This window comes from Camelus dromedarius, chromosome 6, assembly GCF_036321535.1.
Source record: "Camelus dromedarius isolate mCamDro1 chromosome 6, mCamDro1.pat, whole genome shotgun sequence".
NCBI classification, from domain to species: domain Eukaryota; kingdom Metazoa; phylum Chordata; class Mammalia; order Artiodactyla; family Camelidae; genus Camelus; species Camelus dromedarius.
In genome coordinates, this window is record NC_087441.1 from 53342385 (window position 1) to 53359496 (window position 17112).

At 36.3% G+C, this 17112-nt stretch overlaps 1 long non-coding RNA gene across 3 annotated transcripts in view; it reads right to left on the reverse strand.

Annotated features, from left to right (window-relative positions):
• The window catches only part of LOC105092251 (uncharacterized), an 855833-nt gene that overhangs the window by 500104 nt on the left and 338617 nt on the right, over positions 1-17112 (reverse strand). For 2 of the 3 annotated variants that reach the window (XR_004138212.2, XR_010381299.1), the window contains one exon: positions 13314-13461. The exons of the other annotated variant lie outside the window; for it this stretch is intronic. This is a non-coding gene — a long non-coding RNA (uncharacterized LOC105092251). The remainder of the gene's footprint in view (positions 1-13313; positions 13462-17112) is intronic. 3 annotated transcript variants of the gene reach the window in all.

Consider the following 17112-nt stretch of genomic DNA (forward strand, 5'->3'; position numbering starts at 1 on the left):
ATTAGCTTATTGTTTTTTAATCCATCAATAGGTAGTTATGATTCTCTTCTGTGAATATTGATTTCCCTCTCATTGTGTCAATTAACACTCTTTACGTTAAAGTTTTTGTGTGTCTTAGAAAATGCAGTTAAAATATACCTGAGTGCCCATGGAAGGTTTAGCTAAAATAAAAATTGAAAATTCAGTACTTATAGGGAAAAACACTTATTACCATCATTTAAATTGACACAAAAAATCAGTTTATTGAGATGTAAAGCTTGTTGTCTTTATCAAGTATTAAATGTACATGCATCTACTTAGTGATTTGTCATTCAAAAAGCTGAGGCTCAATGTATGTAAAATTTTTTAATAAAGAAAATTTTAGAGACCATAATAGATCACCCAATCCAACACATAATACATTTTAGAATCCCCAACATTAGCTCACTGATTGATATTTTCTAAAATTTAGCTCAAAAAGCAGATTCACAAAGTATCACGTAGCCTTCTGATGTTTTAGGTCAAGGAATCCTCTTAGTGTAGAAATTTTCTGGGGTGTGAAGGCTCTCTATGTGGCTCACTTACAGATTACAGGGCTTTTCTACAGGTTAAAGTATGTAGTTATGCTGGTAGCTGCAAAAGTAGAACATCACATATCACAGTAAAATACTCCAGGTGCATTGTCACTGTCTCCATTCCCTTTGCCCTGTTTTCCATTTAGTTATCACTGGGTTTCTAGAGCTCTTGAACTTGAAAAAGGTTAGACAGCACACCACTGGAGCAGTTTGTGAGCATCAGCAGATTTAGCTTGTAATTTCATTGATCTATATGGGCTCGCTGTTTGCAAACCAGCTGCTGCACTGTTTCCCTACAGCTACTGATCTCAGTAGCATTGATTTTTCCCCCTTACATTAACATAGCATTACTTCTTTAATGGGCAATAAATGACTGGATGTAAATACAATCAGGGCAGCAACAACAAAAGGAAAACGTCAGACTCATTTTTATTTAAGGGATCCTTTCTATTAATTTTTGCCATAAAAATTATAACACAAATTATTGACAAAAGTAATGCAATTTTGATTTTAGTGCATTTTGTTCGTTTATAAATATGTGGTGTCTGCCAAGTGGTCTTCTCTTCCTAATGCATTACGCAAAGCAATACAATAACAGTGCTTTTATGGATACTGTAAATTTGCACCATTACCTTAGTACAACTAAATTCTCCTTATGAAAGAAAGCAGAAAGCACTACAACGGTTTATGCTTAACTCCACATAAACTGAAAATGAAGGTATTTTAGACTGTGTCTGCTGGCTAAAGGACTCCTTTAAGATATTGGTTAATTTCAATAAAATCATAAAAAAGACTAATATTTGATATTAAAGAACTTAGTCAATATAAATATTAAGATATAACCCTTACACATCTTCCTGATGCACATTTAAAGTGTGTGTCTGTGTGCACACACACATGCATGCTCAGGGTGAGCAGTGCTTAGAAATTATTTCTCAGAGATCCTTTCTGGAGTTAAAAATCTGTAAATGATAATTGTGGGAAAGGATATAAAAAGCATGCATTTTAAAGTTCTTTATGCATAGATATGTTTTAGGTGGTAAAAGAGGTGAAAACAACTTTAAAACAGACTTTCACTTTTGCTTGTCAATTTAGTTACTTTAAAGAAGCCAACTGCCATTAGCCCCAAACAATGACTTCAGTTTGGAAAAAAACAAAGTCAACAGTGTATTTTATTTCATAAATTTTAGAATTTCCACTGATTGCCATTACTACTGAATACACACAACCAATCGCTCATATCAAATTCAGCATCTATTACCAAGGCTATTGTTTCCTTTGTCGTTTGTTTTGAGATGGGCAAAAATCTTTTGGCAGCAGCTTCCTCAAATATTTTGTCAGGACTCTGACAAATATGAATTTTGAATTGTTTTAAGAAAACAGTATTGAATCTAAAGCCTTCTTTAAAAATCACCTATTTTTAGCTACACCTTTAAAATATTTCTTTTCACTTTCTTGATACTTTTCCAGCAGTTTTTACATTTCACTGAGGTTCAGGGACCATAATATTTCAAATAAGTAGAAATAATAATTTTCAGCAATAATTTTTGTTGGTATTTGTATATCAGTTTTCTTTTTCTTTTTTTTAATTCTGTGTTGTAGATAGGTGATAAAAGCATTGATCAGAAGTATGATTCACCAGAATCGATTATAGAGATAGAAAATATCTAGAGCAACGTCTACAGCACATTCCAGTGTAACTCTTACATTTTAATGGTTTTATTATTGTTTTATTGTTGTCACTGCTACTTACAAAAACATTTACTCATTTCTTTCACTCTAATATCTTTTTTCAAAATTATGTCAGTGTCTATGACTCTCATCAGTGGTCTGAGCCATCCCCAAGCCTGAGAGCTATAAATGACTTTAGCCTGAGCAGTACTCTATCCTGGCGGTATTGTCCAAAGTCTCACTGTCAAACAATGGACTGCGGCTGAGCCTGTCATTATGTCTTGGTTGGTTCTTCTACCGGATCATCAAGCTAACATACCCACTTCCTGCAATATCACCCATTCTACTACACTCCACATGCCAATACATTTTAAAATGTTTATTTACTTTTTTTTGGTAAATGAATTAAATCCTCATTTCTCTCTTGCCTACCAGAAGAAAATTAGGACAGTGGAGCTTCTTTTCTTTCAATTCTAAAATTCCAGATTTAGGAAGGAAAGGAATGCTTAAACAAGTGAAATCTTTTTCAGATATTTTTGGAGGCATGGAATAGATAAATTTTTCAAACAAGTACTCTTAGATTCCTTTTTTAGAATTTCATATAGTCCATATTTATTTCTATTATGTTTAAGAAAAATCTAGCCCTAGGAGTAAGGTCATAATTTATGTGGTCCAGGAAAATGTCCAAAATTTTTCTAATATTTTAAATACAGTAAATGATATTGATTCTATTGTGTGTAAACTAATGTGTAATGTGCAAAGGTATTCAAGATCACACTGAATTGTTTCTGTTACAACTTACTTTCTCTTCAATACTTAACAGACAGGCTTATTTCCAAACTATAATGCCATAAATATAAAACTATAGAGAATCTTTTAAAAAGCCAGGCTTTTTGGATTAATTCACTTAACAAAACTATTTACCTTAAACTATTTACTGAATACTAGCTGGAAGTCAGAAATAACCAAGTCATGTACCCAGTCTGAGAGAGCTTACAGTCCAGCAGAGATTACATACAGATACACAATTCACCCTATTTTTTTGTCTAAAACCTCCTAGAACTGGTGAGATACTTCTTTATTGTCTACTATAGCACAGACAATGGTCTATGGTCCCCACATTGGGATACACAGGAAGACTGTATCTCCTAGTTCTTCAGTAGGCAGCTGGAATATGGCCAGTGGAATTTCGGTAGAAAAGATGAGCTTCATTTCCAGGCATGACCCCTAAAATATCTCACGTAAACCTCCATGGGACCTTTTTTTCCTTTATGCATTGACTGGACAAATGAAGCGAATCCATCAGAGATTTCCAAGGAGAACCCACAGTGTGGAGGAGCCAAGAGAAAGGAGTCTGAGTGAAGAACTTCCTAGAAGAACCTCCTGATTTACAATGGATTATGAAAGGAGTGGGAAAAACTACAACTACAACAACAACAACAACAACAACAACAACAACAGCTTTCATTGTGTTAAGCCTCAGAGGTGTTAGGTTTGTGTGTTAACTTATCTTAGTAATTCTTTATAACTATATCACTATGCCCTGTGCTGTGATATAAAGGTGTACAAAACTGTGAGCAAGAAATGTAGGGTTTTGAGTCACTATAGTAAAAGAGACTCAATCCTTGCCTTTATGAAGTAGCTTATTTCTTCTTGTGGATTTTTCTGATCATGTTTTCCTACTAGGTGTTCTGAAAGGTTCTCATCCTTCATTGAAAACCATGTAACTGCTTCTGACTTTAATTTTGAGTGGTCTCAAAAATGAGATAATCGAGCCTAAAACTTTTAGTTACCATTTTATAAAACACCTACCAAGTACCAGGCAAAACCTTAATCACATACAAACTTCATTAAAACCCTTTAAGGGAGATATTATCATAACTGTTTTATATACGATGAGATAGAAACTTACAGAATTGAAATAAATTACCAAGTTAGTAAATTCTAGGGTAAGTATTTGACCCTAAGTCTATGAATGCTCAAACTATTAATTCTTTTAACCTAGTTAAGTAGCATCTTTTATTAGAATGTTTCAAATAATGTGTCAGTATATTATCTTATGATATTCATACTGACTCGTGAGGGACCCCCTTTTTCATGATTATGTTTCATTTCTTAACCATGTTCTCTTTTTCATACTTTCACTTTTATTTATTATTTTCTTTATGAGATAACATTGGTTTGTAGCGTTATATAAGTTTCACATGTACAACATTATAATTCAACTTCTGTATACATCACAGTGTGTTTATCACCAAAAGTCTGGTTTCCACCCATCACCATACACTTAACCCCCTTTACTCATTTTGCCCTCTCCCTACCCTGCTTCTTCTCTGGTAGCCATCAATCTGTTCTCTGTATCTGTGTTTGTTTTTGGTTTTTATGTTCATTTATTTTGTTTTGCTTTGTTTTCTATTCCACACTTGAGTGAAATCATACGATAGTTGTCTTTCTCTGACGTATTTCACTAAGCATAGTAGCCTCAAGGTCCATTTATGTTGTTGCAAATGACAAAATGTTATCTTTTTATGGCTGAGTAGTATTCCATTGTATACATATATGCACCACGTCTTCTTTATCTATTCATCTGTTAGTGGGCACTTAGGTTATTTCCATATCTTAGCAATCGTAAATAATGCTTCAATAAACATAATGGTCTATATATCTTTTTAAATAAGTGTTTTTTATATTTTTCAGGTAAATACACAGAAGTGGAATAGACAGATCATATGGCAGTTCTATTCTTAGTTTTTTGAGGAATTCCCACACTGTTTTCCACAGTGGCTACACCAATTTACATTCCCACCAGCTATGTGTAAGTGTTCCCTTTTCTCCACATCCTCTCCAACAGTTGTTATTTCCTGTATTTTTCATACTATCCATTCTAGTGGCATGAAGTGATATCTCATTGTGGTTTTTATTTGCATTTCCCTAATAATCAGTTATGATGAACATCTTATCATGTGCCTGTTGGCCAGCTGTATGTCTTCTTTGGGAAAATGTCTATTCAGATCTTCTGCCCAATGTTATATTGAGCTATTTGTTTTTTTATTGTTGAACTGTATGAGTTCTTTATATATTTTGGATATTAACTCCTTACTAGATAAATAATTTGCTAATATCTTTTCCCATTCCATAGGTTGTCTTTTGTTTTGTTGATTGTTTCCTTTGCTATCCAGAAGCTTTTTAATTTGATGTAGTCTCACTTGTTCATTCTTATTTTCAATTCCCTTGTCTGAGGAGACCTGTACAGAAAGATACTGCTGAGACCAGTGTCAAACAGTATACTGCCTATGTTTTCTTCTAGGAGTTTTATGGTATCAGGCCTTATGTTCAAGTCTTTCATCCATGTTGAGTTAATTCTGTGTATGGTATAAAATAGTGGCCTAATTTCATTCTTTTTCATGTGGCTATCCAGTTTTTCCAAAACCATTTATTGAAGAAACTGCTCTTTTTCTATTGTATGTTCTTTGTTCCCATGTCATAAATTAATTATCTATATATGTGTGGGTTTATTGCTGGGCTCTCAATTCTGTTCCATTGATCAGTGTGTCTTTTTCTGCCAATACCATACTGTTTTGATAGCTTTACTACTATAGCTTTATAGTATAACTTGAAATCAAAGATTGTGATACCTCCAGTTTTATTCTTTTTTCTCAGGATTGCTTTGGCTATTTGGGATCTTTTGTAGTTCCACAGAAATGGAATTTTTTGTTCTATTTCTATGAAAAGTGTAATTGGGACTTTGATAGGAATTGCATTGAATCTATTGATTGCTTTAGGTAATATGGACACTTTAATATGTTCATTCTTCCAATCCATGAGCATAGAATATCTTTCCATTTCTTTGTGTTCAGAATTTCTTTCAAAATCTTATAGTTTCTGGTATATAGATCTTTCACTTTCTTGGTTAAATTTATTCCCAGGTATCTCACTCTTTTTGTTACAGTTGTAAATGAGATTGTTTTCTTAATTTCTATTTCTACTAGTTTGTTGTTAGTGTACAGAAGCTGAACATATTTTTGTATATTGATTTTATATCCTTCAACTTTACTATATTTTATTTCTAATAGTTTTTGGTAGAGTCTTTAGGGTTTTCTATACATAAAATTATGGCATCCACAAATAGTGACAATTTTACTTTTCTTTCCAATTTGAATGCCTTTTATTTCTTTTTTCTTGCCTAACTGCTCTATCTAGGACTTCCAATACTATGTTGAAATAAGAGTGGGGAGAGTAGACATCCCTGTCTTGAACCTGATCTTAGAGGGATAGCTTTCACATTTTCACCACTGAATATGATTTAGCTGTGAGTTTGTCACACGTAGCTTTATTATGTTGGTATACATTACTTATATACCCACTTTATTGAGCACTCTTAACATAAATGGATGTTGAATCTTGTCACATTTTCTTTGCATCTATTGTGATAATCATGATTTTTATCTTTCATTTTATTAACATGGTATATCACATTGATAGATTTACAAATGTTGAAGCATTTTTGCATTCATGGAATAAATTTCACTTGATCATGGTGTGTAACTCTTTTAATGTATTGTTGTATTGTTGTATTCAGTTTGCTAATATTTTGTTGAGGAGTTTTGCATCTATATTCATCAGAGATACTGGTCTGTAATTTTCTTTTTTGTGTTGTCTTTTTCTGGTTTCAGTATAAGGGTAATGCTTGTCTCATAAGATGATTTAGAAAGCATTCCTTCCTCTTCAATTTTTTGGAAGAGTTTGAGAAGGATAGGTATTAAATCTTCCTGGGTTGTTTGGTTGAACTCACCTTGGAAGCCATCTCATCTTGGACTTTTGTTTCGGGGGAGGTTTTTGATTACTGTTTTAATCTCGTTACTAGTGATCAATCTGTTTAAGTTTTCTATTTCTTCATGATTCAGTCTTGGAAGGTTGTATGATTCTAAGAATTTATCAGTTTCTTCTAGGTTATCCAATTTGTCGGTGTATAGCTGTTCACAGTATTCTCTTATAATCCTTTGTATTTTATGGTATCCATAGTAATTTCCCCTCTTTTGTTTCTATTTATCTGAAACTGCTCTTTTTTTCCTTAGTGAGTTTAGCTAAAAGTTTGTCAATTTGTTTTTCTTTCCAAAGAGCTATTGTTAGTTTCACTGATCTTTTCTATTGTCTTTTTAGTCCCTATTTCATATATTTCCACTTTGATTTTTATTATTTCCCCCCATTGCTAACTTTGGGCTTCATTTGTTCCTCTTTTTCTAATCTCCTTTGGTATAAGGTTGGATTGGTTAGCTGAGATTTTTCCTGTTTCTTGAGGTAGACCTGTATGTTATAAACTTCCCTCAGTACTAATTTTGCTGCATCCCATGGATTTTGATATGTCAAATTTTTATTTTTATTTGTCTTCAGCTATTTTTTATTTCTTCTTTGATTTCTCATTGACCCAGTAGTTTTTCAGTAGCATGTTGTTTAGTCTTGTCATATTCGTGACTTTTCCAGTGCATATATATTAATAAGTGTTGTGTCTTTCAATGGATCATTCCTGTATCAATATATAATATCCATCTTTGCCTCTTGTTACCATTTGGGCTTGAAGTCTACTTTGTCTGAGTATGGTTATCATGTTCCCTTTTGTCTGTTATTTGCTTGGAGTATCATCTTCCATCTCTTCTTTCTTCATTTTAAAAAATCTTAGTTATCTCTTCTCTTCTACTTGAATTATTTCTAGATTTCTACCTTCAGGCTTGCTGATTCTCTCCTCCATATGGTCTGTTCTATTTTCAGTGCTTTCTATTGCATTCTTCCATCTTATCTATTGAGTTCTTCAGCTCTAGAATTTCTACTTCATTCTTCTATAGAGTTCCAATCTCTTTGGTAAAGTTTCACTTCTGTTCATTAATTTTATACCTGAGCTCATTGAACTGCCTTTCTGAGTTTTCTTGTAGCTCGCTGAATTTCTTCATGATAGTTATCTTGAATTCTCGAAGTATTAGATCACAGACTTCTGTGACTTTAAGTTTGGCTTCTGGAGAATTATATTTTTTTTTCTTTTTGTGATACCATGTTACCATGGTTTTTCATAGTACTTGATGACTTATTTTTCTGTCAGCTCATTTGAAATATTAAATACCTTTCTTATTAGATTTTTTTTTAAACTTTGATTCTAACAATTCAACAGATTGGTAATTAGAGGCCTTTCTCTTGTTTTTCAGTGGGTAGCATTATAGCACAAGTTTTTGGTTTCTCATACCTGAACTGCCTCTGGCTACATTTGAAAATTGGCACTTTCCACTCCCCACCACTTCTGCCAGGGTGTCACTGGTACCCTTGTTGTTGCTTGTGTCTCTGGGGACATTGGTGCCCTGCTGCTGCCAGGGTCACTGCTGACACTGGTGTCATCACTGGGGATATTACAATGGCAGATGCCTCTGCTGCATTCAAGTTCTCTTGGGTCATGGGTACTGCCACCCATGGGGAGAGGGGGAGGCTGGGAGGAAGTCAAAGTTGAATGTGCCTCCACTGCTTCCAGAGTTGTCAGGTTTATGGGCACCACCACCTGAGGCACGGGCCAGAGTTATAGGTGCTGCTAAAGGTGGAAGGACAGGGGTCTCAGACCCTGTGACTGCTGCTGTCCAGTTTCCTGTGGCCATCGGTGCCACTGTGGCCAGGAGGCTGGAGTCATGTGTGCCACCTCCCCTGCTACTATCAGTTTCTCAGGGGCTTGCTAGGTCAGCCACTGTGGCTGGGGGGACAGGATCATAGGCACTGTCTCTGCTGTTCCCCTATTCTGCCTCCTCTGAGGTCCACCCGCCTTCAGATGGACAGATATGTGAATGTCTCTGGTGTACTGGTGTGTTGGGTAGAGGAAACTTTGTTGATTATGGATGTTTTACTAGTTGTAGATCGAAAGGGAGGAACAAAGAAAGTTTCTCACACCACCATGATGCTGACATCACTCTCCTTGACCATGTTCTTGATAGATTAGGTTCCCATAAAGTTAAATTCAAAATAAGTGAGACGTATTTTCTTATAACAGATTTAAAACAATCTCTTATCTAGTATTTGTGGAAATGACTTTTTATATTTAAAACATTTTTACCATAGAAAATTTTAAATATAAAAAATAAAGAATACACTTGATCCTGATGCACTTATCATACAGCTTCAACAGTCACTAAATCATGGCCAGCCTTGAGTCAGACCCTCCTCATCCCTCCAGATTTATGTTTAAGCAAATTACAAACTTCAAATTATTTCATATATAAATGAAATATTTAGAGACTATTTAGAAAGAGAATAGATAATCTCTTTCAGATATCCTTAAAAGATAAGAATACTAAACATACATATAATTGTGATCCTTAAAAAATATTAAAATAATCTGGGTAAGAATTCTAAAAAGACATTATTCATGTATTTGCTAAATAACATATATTGAGTACATATCATGTTCCAGGCCTAACTGAATATCTTTGAGCCCCAATCAATAAATTTTTGTGCATGCGTGAAGAAATTTCTCTGTAGTAATAATTGGCAGAAGTTGCATTTCATGATTTCAAATTTATCCAGTTACAAACACAAGCAAAGGATGTCCTTTAAAAAAGATAATCCCAGCTGGAATTCATTTTGAGTCTCTGAAACCTTTTACATTGTAAGGGCCTATCCCATAAATTTAAACAGCTTTGATTCTATACTCAAATTACATAGCTAGTTTTTTTTTCTTCCTAGCAACTTATAAGTAGGCCATGATTTAAAAGTTTTTTGTGTGTGTCTTAATTGTTATGAATTTTACATCTATGCCGTTAAACACTCACACTTCAAATTATTGTCAATAACATTCCTATTATTACAGTTATTTACAACTTGCTTGTTTACAATCTATATTACCCAGGATGCAACAGAATTAACTTACTCCAAGTTATGAAATTTTTCCTTCTTGTCAGTGTTAACTTTTTAGGACTGAAAACAAAGACTTAAAAGATAGTTATTAACTGCCATGATTAAATCATCAACTGCATTAATAATTCCTACAAAGCATGGCCTGGTTTTTGCACTAGAAGTCAGGTCCTGAGCTGTTTCTGGCATCCTGTCTCTGTCTTGTGTATCATTTACTGCATATGTGCCTTACTATCCTTGTAGTCAAAAGGAGAATAACAAGGTAATAGTACACCTCCCTGAGTGCCACGCAAAAATCTTGTGAGAATTAATACTCAGAAAGGATTTCTGAACTTAGTGAGAAAAGGTACTTTAGAATATAAACATCATGCAATTATTCTTATTACTGTGAGCTAGAAAAATGCTAGGAAGAAATAGCATGATTATTGTGGCATGCATTAAGCCAAATAGGAAAGCAGACTAGTGAGGAATCCCATCGAAGATAAAAATTACTTTGACCAATCCTTCCTTCCCTCCAGCCACTGAAAGAAATTATTTTTATAGCCATGTTTAAATGGTACCCTAACTTCCTTTCATTTTGCTTAAAATCTGTGATACAGGAATTGTGCTTAAATGAAATTTCCATCAGCTTTTACATATTAAAAAAAAAGCAAGTGCATTTTAATGCACATATTGAACATTAAATCATTTTGTGCTGCAGGTTATTGCAAGTAAATAGTAATTGTAAAATAGATTCTTTTTGATGAAACAAAATGAAAATAGACTGCTAATGTTCACCTCAGATTTCTTCATCATTTCATTAACAGTTCAACTAGGAAAGGTATTTTTATAATGATGGGCAGGAAAAATCATACTCATCAATATGCATCCATATTCATATGTTTGTACACTGACTCTCAAACCTTAAAATAAGAGCACAGAAATATGTGACATGCATATGCTCCTTAAAATGATTTGCGAGAACTATTTTATTTGTTCAACAATTGTCTCTTCATTCACAATATTCAGACATCAAAGTCATTAAGAAATATTACAAAATTTAAATAAGAATCAGGTTGCTTTTCTGCAGACTTTTTTTTTTCCAGAAAATAGGAATTTGACAGACAAAAATTAGTGAAGCAGATTAGATTCCTTGCGTATTAGCTACAAACTTCTGTTCTACTTTTGTGTCAACTGTGAACTCAAAGCCTCTCCCTCCCCATTTATTCTCTGTATCTTTATAAAATATTTTTCTCTAAATTCAACTCTTTTACATTTCCACATATGGCTTACCCCAAACCTTCAAGTAATTATGCACTCTAAGACATTGTGAAACTGTAAAGATTCAACCTGTTTTAAACAAGAATAATAAACCAGCCATGCCTTGAAAGGACAGTTTTCACTGGTGCAGACAGGGAGCTGAGAATGCTACTGCTGAGCTTGCATTGCCCCCTGTGGCTGCTATCTGACAGTTCCTGAGGAAAAGCAGCAACGTGCTCTGTGCTCTTGGTGTGTAGCAGCATCTGGGTACTGTGCTTTGAGCTTTAGCTCAATAGCGAATAAATGCCTTATAGCATGAGAGCATCGATTCAGATGCTAATATTTTGGAAATGTATATGCTTTATTTCAATTCTTACTAATGCAGTAAATTAACATTTCACCGACTATATCACTTTAATACATGTTGTCAACCTTACACAAATTTTCAAATTAGAGTAGTGAAAATTCTTTCACATAGCAAGCAATTTGATAGCTTTCAGGTATGTAGCTCTCTGAGGAATACACTCCTTTTTTTCTGAACTCCAATTTTACCTCTTGTCAATTTGGTACCATATAGTGCTGCATCCCAAGTTTAAGTTGTGCACACAACTAGGTTTTTACTTCCAAACTAGATGGTGAGTTCAATGAAAGGAAAGGCTCTGCCTCATGTCACTGTATCCCTCCACAGTGATAGGAGAGTGCTGGACTCAGAAAAGCTGCTGTATCAAGCCAAGATTATTGATGTGCTTGCTTGAACTTATCTTATTACTAATTGTCTTAGGTCCAGGTCCCTAGAAACAGAGCCTAAGAAAGCAAATTGGATGCACAAGATGCACTAAGGTCATAATCTTTAGGTAAAGCTTGCAAAGGAAGGAGAAAAACAGGAGAGGAAATAAATGAGCAAAGATGTGGTCTCAGATAGTCTAGTCTTGGCCTGATCCTCAACATGGGCGGGAAGGGAGTTTGAAGCAGAAACTGCACGACAAATATGCCCCTCCTTAAGACAAGAGAGCCAGCCTGCTGTACCCCCATTTGGGGTTCATTAGCTGTGGCCACCCCCAGAAGGTGGGAGGTGTGTAACCTCCTGGGTGAGTCAGAATCTCAGCTGAGGGCAAATCTCCAGAGAAGGGGGTAGCTGTGAGCTGTGAGTAGCCAACACTCCAGGCAGATGGGGGACAATAAAGGGGCCAATAAACGGAATCTGGGCTGAGTATCTGCAGCATCCGCTTGAATGCACTTGTTTCTTACATCAGATTTACTCCATCAAGGCAGATTCTCCAAGGTTCTATGGTCACAATAATTGAGGAAACTTACTAGTTGCTGCAGTTGATCTTACGGCAAAAAAGAATATTCATCTCCCTCCTCTATCACCCTTTCTATATTCCTCTCTCTCTCTAGCACTTCACTGGCCTTAGTAGTCCACCTGGTGGAGGAACACAGAGGTTCACCCTGGAGGGTTGAACCCCTGTTACACTGTCATCATTAAGAAGATCATGGTTGCTGTATTTGCCCATTTACAGTTACAAATGAACATGAGAGGACCCAGAGACACCACCACTTCCTCACTCCTGGATCACCTAAGTCCAAACACAATCTTCCCTGCTCTCAGATTTCCTGACTCCCAAAGAAGGCAAAGGTCAATTACTCTTGTTTGTGTCCGCTGGTCTACCAGCACGAGGTGCTTAAAACCACCAGGTGGCAGTTGTACATTTACATTTACTAGGAATCTTTTTGTGTCCACAGGTGGAAAGGACCTCATCTGGAAAATCAGCTCCTCTAGACACACAGAGCTCAATGTTTCAGGGTCAGGAAGCACAAATTCCCCAAGCAAGTCAGCAGGAATGACAGTGAGTAGAGCCACGCCTACTTTCACCTCTTAGTTCCCAAAGTCATGTGTATTCGTTTGCTAGGGCTGACATAGCAAAATACCACAGCCTGGGTGGCTCAAACAACAGAAATGTATTTACTCACAGTTCTGGAGTCTGAAGGTCCAAGACAAGATGTTGGCAGGGTTCATTACTCCTGAGGCCTCTCTCCTAGGCTTGCAGATAGCCAGCTTCTCACTGGGTCCTCACATGGCCTTTTCTCTGTGCACATGCATCCTTGGAATCTCTTCCTCCTGTTGTAAGGATGCCAGTCCTATTGGATTAGGTTCTCACCCTCATGACCTTCTTTAGCTCTAATAACCTCTTTAAAGGCTCTATCTCCAAAAATAGTCAGTTGGGGGTTAGAGCTTGAATATATGAATTTGGGTGGGGGAAATACCATTCAGTCCATACCATCATGAATTCTACCTTTTTATGACATAGCAACACACAATGGATGTTAGTTTAAGAGTGTATCACGTTCTGAAAAATAGTTCTGAAAATCTTTCAAGCTGTCGTCCCCAAACCAGTACCTCATCTACATCTTTTAAAGGTTATTCCACTATTCTAACAGGATAACAATTACCGGATGGTACAGAAGATGATGAGATCAATGGTTCCCACGGTCATGTGCCCATTTTTCTACCTTCTTTGTGAAAAAAAAAAAAAAAAGAATCTCTTAGTGTGAGATGTTTTCATACAGGACCTCATGCCAGTAAATCAAACACTTCATGAGCAACTAGAGTATGATATTCGTTAAAATCCTATGGACAAGAAAGGAGGATATGTATGATCAGTCCTTGTCAGAATAAAGTTTGCCTTTTTCAAGATAGAAAGCATCCTATTTTTTAAAAATGGCACCAAGAAGCTGACTGGTCTCCTTGGAGTATGGCATCATATAAGACATTCAACACTAATCTCTGTTGCTCACAGGTAAAGCATTCAAGAGTAGCAAGTACCTAGACAGGTCTTGATGAGACAGAGCACATGTTCTTGGAAATACACATAGATTTCATTTCTGCCACCATGGCTCTCCCTTTCATGTGCCCACGATGCCATCATTGTCATGGTCAGGGAGAGAAGCTAACTGATAACCACCGGCCAAGTTATCCTGTCCATTTGGTTGTTTAGTGCTGCTTCTGTACAGGGGCCCACCCTGCTGTACAACGAAAAGAGCTTTATGTTACCTTTCCACTCCATCCATGTCTCTTCTCAAACATCTTTAACCTTGATCTCACACTATTTCTTCTTCCAGACCCCTTGAATAACCATCTGAATTATTTACCCCTGTCTATGAATTCATGAATATTATTACCTCATCTCTCTTTACACAATAACTAGGAGCTCTGCCCAAAGCCCTTCCAACTGATAGGTTTTCCTTCCTTCATCATTATCTTTCAAAGCCACACTTGAATGGAAGTATAATGTATCAACTACTCATTTTAGGATTGCACCAACATATCAACTTATCTGTGAACCAAGCTTAGATTTGTTTAACCCCTCTCTGATACTTGGTCACAGGAAACCCCTATGTCTGTCACAGCATGTGTTACCTTAGAAGTAGATTCTGTAATAGTATTTAGAATATGGGATGTTTATTAAAGATTTCTCATGGGATCAACATCTGTGGAAAGGAGAAAAAGGAAGTAGGACTCAGAAGAAGTCAAGTTCTAATGCAGCCTTGGCCAACTCCATAAATATCTCTGGTAATACCGAAATTGGCCCTTCAGAGTTAGCCTGAATTAGGCCAAAGTGGTCAGACATTTATATCTGCATTTACTGGTAAGAGAAATGACCATGGGTGAGGCATCTCTCTACAGCTTAGACAATCCCTAAAAGATCTGAGAGCTAAAGAGTATCTTTTCATAGCTCCCCTAGAAGATGGGGCATTGAGCCCACCATGGAAGGGGGAACTGATTTCATTAAGTGTCCATCATAAAGCCATTGGTATGAGCTAAGGTGAAGTTGCTGGTACAACAGTGATAAGTAACAGGGAGTTTGAGCTACCTTGTTTGTGCAGCTCCCATGAACCCTCTGAACCTGCCTGAGCTTACATATCCTGGATATGTCACTTCCGTCTTATATTGGATTGATGCTGGGCCCACCCTACCCAATTTTATTTCTTGGTAGTATAACATTGCTCTGCCCATGATGAGAAATTCTAGCTGCATTGTCACTTGAGATTCCATTGTTAGATGCTTCATTTCTAGGAAGGCCTACTAGTATACCATATGTAGAATGGTTTGGCATTTATTTGTAGAAATTGTCTTTGCTGTGTATGGCATGTCCTTGCTCCAGAACTTCAGGAGTCTATATTGCAGCTCTCCTATTGGGGCTTGATAGAGTCTCCATGTAGCATGATTTTCTACCATAAATACCTCTTGGTATTTATCAAGTATGTGTGACGTATGTCTGAGGTATGCCTGACCATATGGCTAGTAGCAGCCTACTTGAACCACAGCTGGACCACCTGAAGAGTGATTTCTTGCTCTGGGCCTTTTGAAAAATCTAGCAGCTTCTACGTCTATGATGAATGGGTTAGAGTGGTATTCCCAAATGCAGAATATTCTGCCTCCAAAACCTGAAGACATCTGCCAAGAGATATGATTCTTAGTAGAAGGAGTTGTAAGGTACAATAACTTGTTCTTTATTTGAGAGAGGATGTCCTGTTGTGACCTAGACAACTGAACCACTCCTCTACAAAAAGTCTGTACACTGAGGCAGCTTCTGAATACTAGTAGAGTCTATCTTCTACACTCTGTTACTTTGGAAGAGATACGCTTGCATTCCTAGGTCACCGAACTCCAACCCCTCTAAATTGTGTCATTACTAAAGGTCCCTAAATATTTGTGAGGTTTATCCCCCATCCTCTGGAGCACACATGTTTTACCAAGGAACTGATAATCATTGCCACTTGTTGGCCAACAATATATTGAACCAATATGATACTCTGCACTACATCCAGATGATCCTTGCACCACTGAAATATATTGACAATTTCAATATATAAAATATATTATGAGACATTTAACATAGCTCCAAGGAGAGACTGTAAGTGTATATTGTCTGTCATGTCAGTGTTAACTGCTTCTGATCCTCTTTTTTACATGTATGGAAAAGAATGTATTCCAAATCTCAACAGCCATATATCCAAAGCTGTGTTAATCTTCTCAACTAAAGACATCATATCTAACACAACTGCCAACTGGGATTACCATTTGGTTAACTTAATGGTTAATCCACTGTCATCTTTCATGATACATCTGGTTTTTACATGGGTTAAATTGATGAATTAAATGAAGATAATGGTACCACAATCCTTACAGCCTTTAAGGCTTTGAGAATGGCACTAATCTCTTCCATTTGCCCATGGATACAATATGTTTTTTGATTTATTATATTGGTTTTAGTGGGGCAGTTTCATGCACTTTTACTTTCACTGCAGTTGTTCCTACTGAGCTAGTCAAAGAGCCATAAGAGAGCTCTGCCAACTGTTAAGTATGTCCATTATGATTATATACTCCCATACCAGAAAACTGACTAGCAAGTAAATCTGGTTCCTTGAACATCAGCATCAACTTGGATAGTGTATCCAAAGGTCCTCAAAAGATCTGGATAGTCCCCTTTCCTCAGTGTACAGTTACTCATGCATATGATTAAAGAAGCAATATATAATTTCAGTGATGCTACAAGGCCTTCCTTAGGGAAGGGAAACTGATTTCTCCTTAAGTGGATGAATCTAGGCCTAATACCTGTGCGGGTCTGGAAACTTGGCAAAGGATCATAACTTTCGGTTGGGGTGGCTGATCTCAGCCTTCTGCATATCCATTCTTGGCCACATCTGATTATAGATAGATAACAGATGATAGGTAGGTAGGTAGATAAATAAATTGATAACACTATTC